Source organism: Nicotiana tabacum, chromosome 7 (genome assembly GCF_000715075.1).
Source record: "Nicotiana tabacum cultivar K326 chromosome 7, ASM71507v2, whole genome shotgun sequence".
Taxonomy (NCBI): Eukaryota; Viridiplantae; Streptophyta; class Magnoliopsida; order Solanales; family Solanaceae; genus Nicotiana; species Nicotiana tabacum.
This window is the reverse complement of record NC_134086.1, coordinates 148,835,443-148,843,922: the sequence shown is the minus strand read 5'-3', so window position 1 is coordinate 148,843,922 and position 8,480 is coordinate 148,835,443.

Here is an 8,480-nt window from a genome sequence, read left to right as displayed (position 1 = left end):
TAAAGAGTCTAGCGTATCATTATTTTGGGTAGGGCCGTGAAATTTGCTAAAACGGCTCCTTCCTAATTCTAAGCGATTAAATGTACATTTATTGAGGGCCCCGCAATCTATACATTTCATTAAGCGAGGCTCATCTCATTTATTTGGACAAATCTTAAAACGACTACATTTTTCTATAAAATGAGTCTCTAAAATAAAGAAAGAAAATCCTAATTTATTACTAGCTTTTATTATTTTAAGAAGACATGACATGCTAATTGCTTAATTAATACAAATATTGATGAAAAAGGAATTTCACTCTTAATTTCGAAATTATAAATAAAATAAAAATTCAACAACTAATATTCAAAATAAACAAATATAGCTAGATTAAAACTCAGCATTGTTATTTTTTTTAAAAAAAATTATTGAGATTAATTATTCACAATCATTTGAAACTAGATTTAACCATAATTACTAAAGCTTATTAGAAAGTTTATTAGACTTAAACGTTCTCTTAATCTTGCTTAAGCTCAAGTCATGCCTTAATGCCTAATTTACGATGTTTAATTTAAATTCGTGTCTTAGCTAAATTTAGCTACTTGTTCATGATCAACCTATAATCTTGAAGCCTTCATAACTAGTGAATTAACCTATTTTGCCGAACTGATTTATTACAGAATAACTTATGATATTATTTTCTTATTCCAGTTATTATTTAGTAATTCATGAAATAGCTTAAATACAATCAACAAAAGGAACAAAGAAATAAAAAACGAAATTAAAACTTCAAATTTTCATTCTTCATATGTATTCACGCTTCATATTTCGGATTACAATAAACAGCTTTTCAGTTGTGTACCTGATATTGGAAGCAAAAGAAAATGAATATGAGAATCAGCAACAGCAGTAAAATCAGTACAACACAGCAACAATAGCCCAGCAACAGTAACAACCCAGTAACAGACCGGTGGAGTAGTAATCCAAAAAAAAAAAAAAGCTTCAGCTTTTATGAAACAACAATCAATTTTGATTTCAAACAACAAAAGAAAACAGAATTTTTTTTTAGTTTTTTTTTTATTTGAAAACTTAAATATTTTTCGAAATTTTCTATCTCTTAAATGTTCAGCCCTTTTCTCTCTCTTATTTTCAGATTTGTTTCTCTCTCCCGTTTTTTTTTTTTCTGTCTGTGTATTTCTTCTTGTCCTCCCTTTTTATTCTGATTTCAAGACTTCTTATAACCCCTCTCATAAAATCTTTCCATTAATTAAAATCAACCTATTTTCTCTACCAAACCCATTATCTTCCCACTCATTCCCATTACATTAAATAACATATCACACCACCCCATTTCATTTTGTCCCCCATGCTTTATTTAAAATAATGCAAGATTCCCCTTTAAATTAAATCTTGTCCCCCCTTTATATTAAATAATCATATCACAACCCACCCCATTTCATTTTGTCCCCCATGCTTCAAATAAACAATTACAAAATGTACAATTCCTAAACTACCCCTTCCGACCTTACTGAAATTACCAAACTACCCCTGAACGTATTACAAATTTACCAAACTACCCATCAGCTATAACACATCAATTAATCAAACTTAACCAAAATATAGACAATATGATCAATTTCTAACAATGTTCAAACAACAATATGAACACGGATGAACATCATAACAACAATATCACATGAACATGATTTTAACAATATTTCAACAACAAATCACATGAATACAAATTGAACAACCAAGAACAACTAAAATTTGATTGAACAATATTTTAGCAACAAACAATCCTATTTTCGGATTCAACAACAACAACAAACAAAGTATGAAGATTTCTAAATTCAATCATATTGAACTTAAAATCAACTCTAACAATATTACAACAAACAATTCTTATATTAAACTTTAAACAAGATTATGATAACAATTCAAGCAATAATCATAAATGGTAAACAAGAAATCAAACTATACAAAATTCGGATTCAAGATCATCCAAACAAAGTATGAACATGAATGAATCTATTTTAAGACAACAAACATGACGGATTAAACGATTAAAACAATATATTCCTTTAATACAACTAAATTCTTTAAACAAATAACAAGATCGACGAAGAAACAATTATGAACTTAAACTTGAACTTAACAATATTAACAATTTCTAACAATACATAAACACATGAAACAAATTGAAGAAATAGTTGATTAAATTTCAATTTGAATCTAACAAACATCAAACTAATAAATACTTACTTAAACAATAATACAAACATGAAATAAACATGAAAACAACTAATTAAACTTCTATTTTGAAATCTGAAAATTAATTTTAACAAAGCACATGAACATGAACAAACTAGAAAAATAATTTCAACGATGAACAACGAACAAAACAAGAATTGAATTCTTTAACGATTTTGGATCCGGAAAATATCAAACAAAAATATGGACAAAAATAAAACTCAAAAACAACTAACCGGAGATGAATCAACGACGAACTTTGATTGTAAACAAATCTGTCCGAGAACGAATCTCGCACCAAGATAACTTGACGTCGAAGACGACTACGAACGGACGACCAAAGAAGGTGGTCGTTTGGCATCGTTTAAAACGAAGAATGGCAGCCCGCCACAAGCAGAAGGCAGCAGCAGCAACACTGCTGGAGCAGCAACACGAAACAGTAGCAGCAGCGGTGTCGGAGAAGATACAACGGCAGCCATGGGAGCTCGAGTTCGAGCTCGATGAAGCTCGTCCATGGCTGGACGCGGCGGGCAGCAGTTGTGGTGGTTTGTTTGGACGACACAACAGCAACATGAAGGATGAAAAACGCAGCAGCAGCAGTGTTGGAGAAGAAGAAAACGCAACAGCAGGAGGAGAAACAACTACGGGCAACAATGGTGGCGTAGAAGTTGCTCGACGAACTTGAAAAACGCAGCCATGGCAGCGAGGGGATGTCGTGGGGGTGAGAGTGGTTGTGTTGTGTGTGTGTTGACGTGAGGGGGGCAGGGGTGTGAGGGGGGAAGGTCTGCCATGGGAGGAAGGGATGTGAGCTTGAGGAAGAAGAAGAAGATAGGAGAGGGGGGGAGCGGATGGTTTAGATTTTTAGGGTTTTCTTCTCCTATTTTTTTTGTTTTGTTTTTGTTTTGTAAAAATGAAAGACAAATGGGGTTTGAGTCTTTTGGGTTATGGACTGGGTCGACCCAGTTCGAAATGGACTGGGTCGTAGGGAAGATTGGGCCAATTTTTGGGCCTGTGGCTTGAAATTGAAGAAGAGGCCTAATTCCGACTTTCTTTATATTTTTGCTTTCTTTTCTTCTTTTATTTCTCTAAAACTAAATTATAAAAATACTTAAACTATTATTAAGAATTAAATTAAGTTATAAAAGCGCAAATTAACTCCCAATAACAATTAACGCACAATTAAGTATTAATTAAGCATAAAATTGTATATTTGGACATTAAATGCTAAAAATGCAAACGATGCTTATTTTTGTAATTTTTTAATTTTTGTAAAACAAATTTAATTACTAACAACTATAGAATTAAATCCTACATGCAAAATGCGACATATTTTTGTATTTTTTATTAATTTATCAAATAAACACGCACAAACAAATACAAATAATTATTCAAAATATCACAAAATATCACAAAATTGCACACCAAAGAAAAATCATTTTATTTTTGGATTTTTTGGGAGTAATTCTCATATAGGGCAAAAATCACGTGCTTACAGCTGCCCCTCTTTGCCCGGATACACGAAGGGTTTTCGTGCAAAGATAAAGCGAGCGATTTTTGCCTAATAAGGAGGTGTCCTACTCGCATTTGAAGATGTTCGGTTGCAGAGCTTTTGCACATGTACCAAAGGAGCAAAGAACAAAGCTGGATGATAAATCTGTTACCTGCATATTCATTAGATATGGAGATGAAAAGCTCGGATACAGTTTGTACGATCCTGTAAAGAAGAAGGTCATCAGAAGTAGAGATGTAGTCTTCCGACAAAGTGAAGTTGGAACTGCTGATGATATGTCAGAGAAGACCAAGAATGGTATAATTTCTAACCTTGTTACTATTCCTTCTACTTCTAACAATCTCACAAGTGCAGAATAGGACCGACGAGGTTGACGAGCAGAAGGAGCAACCTGATGAGGTTATTGAGTAAGGGAAGCAACCTGATAATGATGTCGAGCAAGTGGAGTACTCTACTCAGGAAGAAGAACAACCTCAACATTTGAGGAGATCAGAAAGTCCAAGGGTAGAGTCATGCAGGTATCCTTCCACATAATATGTCCTCATCGGTGATGAAGGGGAGCTAGAAAGTCTTAAAGAGGTGTTGTCCCATCTAGAAAAGAACCAATGGATGAAAGCCATGCAAGAAGAGATGAAATCTCTACAGAAAAATGGCGCGTACAAGCTGGTTGAACCTCCAAAGGATAAAAGGCCACTCAAATGTAAGTGGGTCTTTAAACTCAAGAAAGATGAAAATGGCAAGCTGGTCAGATACAAAGCTCGATTGGTGGTTAAAGGGTTCGAACAGAAGAAATGTATTGATTTTGACAAAATTTTCTCACATGTTGTCAAAATTCGAACAATTTTAAGCTTAGCAACTAGCCTAGATCTTGAAATGGAGCAGTTGGATGTGAAAACTGCATTTATTCATGGAGATTTGGAAGAGGAGATTTATATGGAGTATCCAGAAGGATTTGAAATAACTGAAAGAAACACATAGTGTGCAAATTGAATAAGAGTCTTTATGGATTGAAGCATGCACCAAGGCAGTGGTACATGAAGTTTGACTCATTCATGAAAAGTCAAACATACATAAAAACCTATTATGATCCATGTGTATACTACGAAAGATTTTTCGAGAATAACTTTATTATATTATTGTTGTATGTGGAGGGCATATTGGTTGTAGGATAAGACAAGAAGCTGATTGCAAAGTTAAAGAGAGATTTGTCCAACTCATTTGATATGAAGGACTTCGGCCCAACACAACAAATTCTAGGGATGAAAATAGTTCGAGAGCGAACAAGCACAAAGTTGTGGCTATCTCAGAAGTACATTGAACGTATACCGGAACGCTTCAACATGAAAAGTGCTAAGCCAGTCAGCACACCTTTGCAGGTCATCTAAAGTTGAGCAAGAAGATGTGTCCTACAATAGTAGAGGAGCAAGGGAAGATGGCTAGAGTTCCTTATTCTCCTACAGTCGAAAGCTTGATGTATGTAATGGTATGCACCAGACCTGATATTGCTCATGCAGTTGGTATTGTTAGTAGATTCCTTGAAAATCCTGGAAAGGAACATCGGGAAGCAGTCAAGTGGATACGCAGGTACCTAAGAGGTACTGTAGGAGATTACTTGCGTTTTAGAGGATCTGATCCAATCTTGAAGGACTACACGGATACTGATATGGCAGATGATCTTGATAATCCTAAATCTACTACAGGATACCTGTTCACATTTTTAAGGGGAGCTATATCATGGCAGTCGGAGTTGCAGAAGTGTGTCGCACTCTCTATAACAGTATATTGCCGCTACTGAAGTTGGTAAGGAGATAATATGGTTGAAACGGTTCCTTCAAGAGCTTGGATTGTATCAGAAGGAATATGTCGTCTATTGTGACAGTCAAAGTGCAATAGACCTTAGCAAGAACTCCATGTACCATGCAAGGACCAAACACATCGACATGAGATATCACTTAATTCGAGAAATGGTAAAGAATGAATCTCAAAAAGTCTTGAAGATTTCTACAATTGAGAATCCAATAGATATGTTGACCAAGGTGGTACCAAGAGACAAGTTCGAATTGTGTAAAGAACTTGTCAGCATGCCCTTAAGCTAAAAGTCTGGTGTTACCTCATTCAGGTGAATGAGTCTGGAGGGGGAGATTGTAGGGTCCATCCTAATTGGTCCAAGGGATGGTGGTCTCACCTATATAAAAAGAGCTTCGGTTCTCATTTTGATCACACCAATCTCAGAGAAATATCACTGAGAGTTAGAGAGCAGTGTGAGGTATTCACAGACAATGTAGTATGTGAGAAAAAATAGAAAGTGTGAGCGATATTGTAGTGAGATAAGAATTTTAAAATAGGGTAATTGTTTTAAGGGTATAGTGGTCCCTGGAGTATTTTACTCGGGACTACTGGATATAAAATTCCTCATTATAGTAAATTATTTTGCTCCTCTCGGGCCCGTGGTTTTTTTCCTTTTTTACAAAGGTTTTCCACGTTAAAAATCTTTGTGTTCTTCTTGGTCCTTCTTATTCCTGTTAATTACCGTATCTCGGTACTACATTATTATTCTGTTGTTATTACCGTAAATATTATTTCCGTGGGGAAAATTGTATTCGTATTGTTATTTTAAATATAATATTTTAATTTTTACGTATATATTATAATATCTTATTGACAAATATGAAAAGTTGAAGCCTTTGTTTTTCCCATTGGAAACTAGTGTTGATTGCTTAATTCATCTTGAACCTGATGTGACTTCAGCAAGCTAACATTTAAACAAGAGTTATTGGTCCCCTACCGTGAATCGTACAAGTCATTTTGTAGTTTTGTCATCACTTAGAGTGATCCACACAAAACAGGCATTTCTTTCTACTATTTCATACTGTATTTGCTAGCTAGCATTATTATTGATGCAACGAATCTTACACTTTTGGACAAACCATATGCCATTGTAGAAATGTGAATTCAATTCGACAATTAGAAACATCAAGAAACAGTAATGTCTTTGGTCCCCTCATCTAACTTGGAATTAATTAGTTAACTACTGATACCAGAACTTTTTTAGTTAAAGAGAACTTGATTCTGCAATTATGAAAAGCATGCACTGCTACAGTTACCTACTTAATTCCCAGCCTACCTAGTTGTTCTTTTGCTTTGGGCAGTGAGTATTGGACAGACATTTCCGAATGCCCATGAACCTAAAGAGATGTAATACACTTGTTATTTTGTCAGCGTAGATTCTATTTTAATTCTTCAAGATTTATTCATATTTTTATCTGTTGAAATTTGTGGGTATCTCAAAAAGAATGTCCCTTATTTTTATCTAATTTCTCATATTGAACTAGTCAAATAGCCGTTACAAACTCGCAGTTAAAAATTAGTCGTTAGAGCAACCCCTATATAAACATGGTCTTTGGAGAGCCAAAGACACAATTTTTCTGATACAACTTTCTGAATCTTCTTCTTCCTCCTATATGTCGGGTTTCTTTATTAAATTTTATGCTAGTTCTGTTCCCAGTTTAATAACTGGAAGAGCATGTTGAATCCTGGGATACGCCTAATTTACCTTTACTGTGCAGGAGAAATATCCTCAAGGACAATGTTCTTGACACATCTCAAGCTTTGATAAATCCTAATTCTCCATAGCCAATTTTTCCGAACATGATCTACTTGTGTAACATGAGCACAAATACACTTATAAAACAAAGTGTATACGGAAACTAATGTTTGGCCAAAGTAGCTTTCATCTTGCTAGAGGAAAGCGTAGAAGAACATGCATGGTTTGGCACATTCAGAAGATACTCTGAAACAAATGCTTCTAAAAAAGCAACACAGTAACACAGTCAATTAGTTTGGAATTAAGAGTTTTATCTGCCAATGGCAAATAAGGCACGAAATGATTCAACAATAGGCAAATTAAAGCCGTGTTTTAAGGTCCACCATTTGAAATTGAGTTGGTAATTGAGACAAAGGATGAGAAGAACATTTAGCGGGGACAAGTAGGATGTCTATAGGGGTTGGTCCCCCCTTCAAAATCTCAAATAAACCAAAATCAATGTCTTTCAAATTTCAAATGCGATAAAAATAGTCAATTTGTGGTGTTTCCTTTCTTGATAGGAGTGTATTGTGTGCATCTTAAGGATAAGAAAAGAAAATTTGTGCCTGAAAACAAAGGAGTGATGGGGATAAAATCTTGGATTTTCTCCTAACAAATGCCACTAACGGGACCCTGTTGTCTTACTTGTTTCCTTTACCAACTTAACATTCTGTCTCAATTCTCAAGTCAACAATGCAGAACTTCCTCTTTAAAGAAAGTTTCAGCACTTAGCAAAATTTCTTGGGTTCAGTATCATATTTTGTATAGCAAAACAGTTAGGAGAAAGTTCACGTCTTCATACGTTTTTGGAGGGTTAAAAAGTTAGGAATTAGGACTATGTTATGCTTTTTCTTTCTTCTTCTGACTAATGCTGCATAGTTTCCAAATCATATAGGAAGATTTCTTGGAATTATATTATGATATCTAATGGCTAAACGTGGAAAGATTCTTGGTTAGATCAGGCAAAACCTAATAATGCATGATGTCTATTTTCACTATACTATTTTAGAAATGGACGACTTTTGGAAATAATTGAGTAGAGTGTTCACACACCCCTCCCCACCTTGAATACTTGCTAAATTTCTAATGTAATTATCACTAGTAATTTTTTTTATAAGAGTGTATTGAGAAAGTTTCAAGATGCATCTTGGGTTG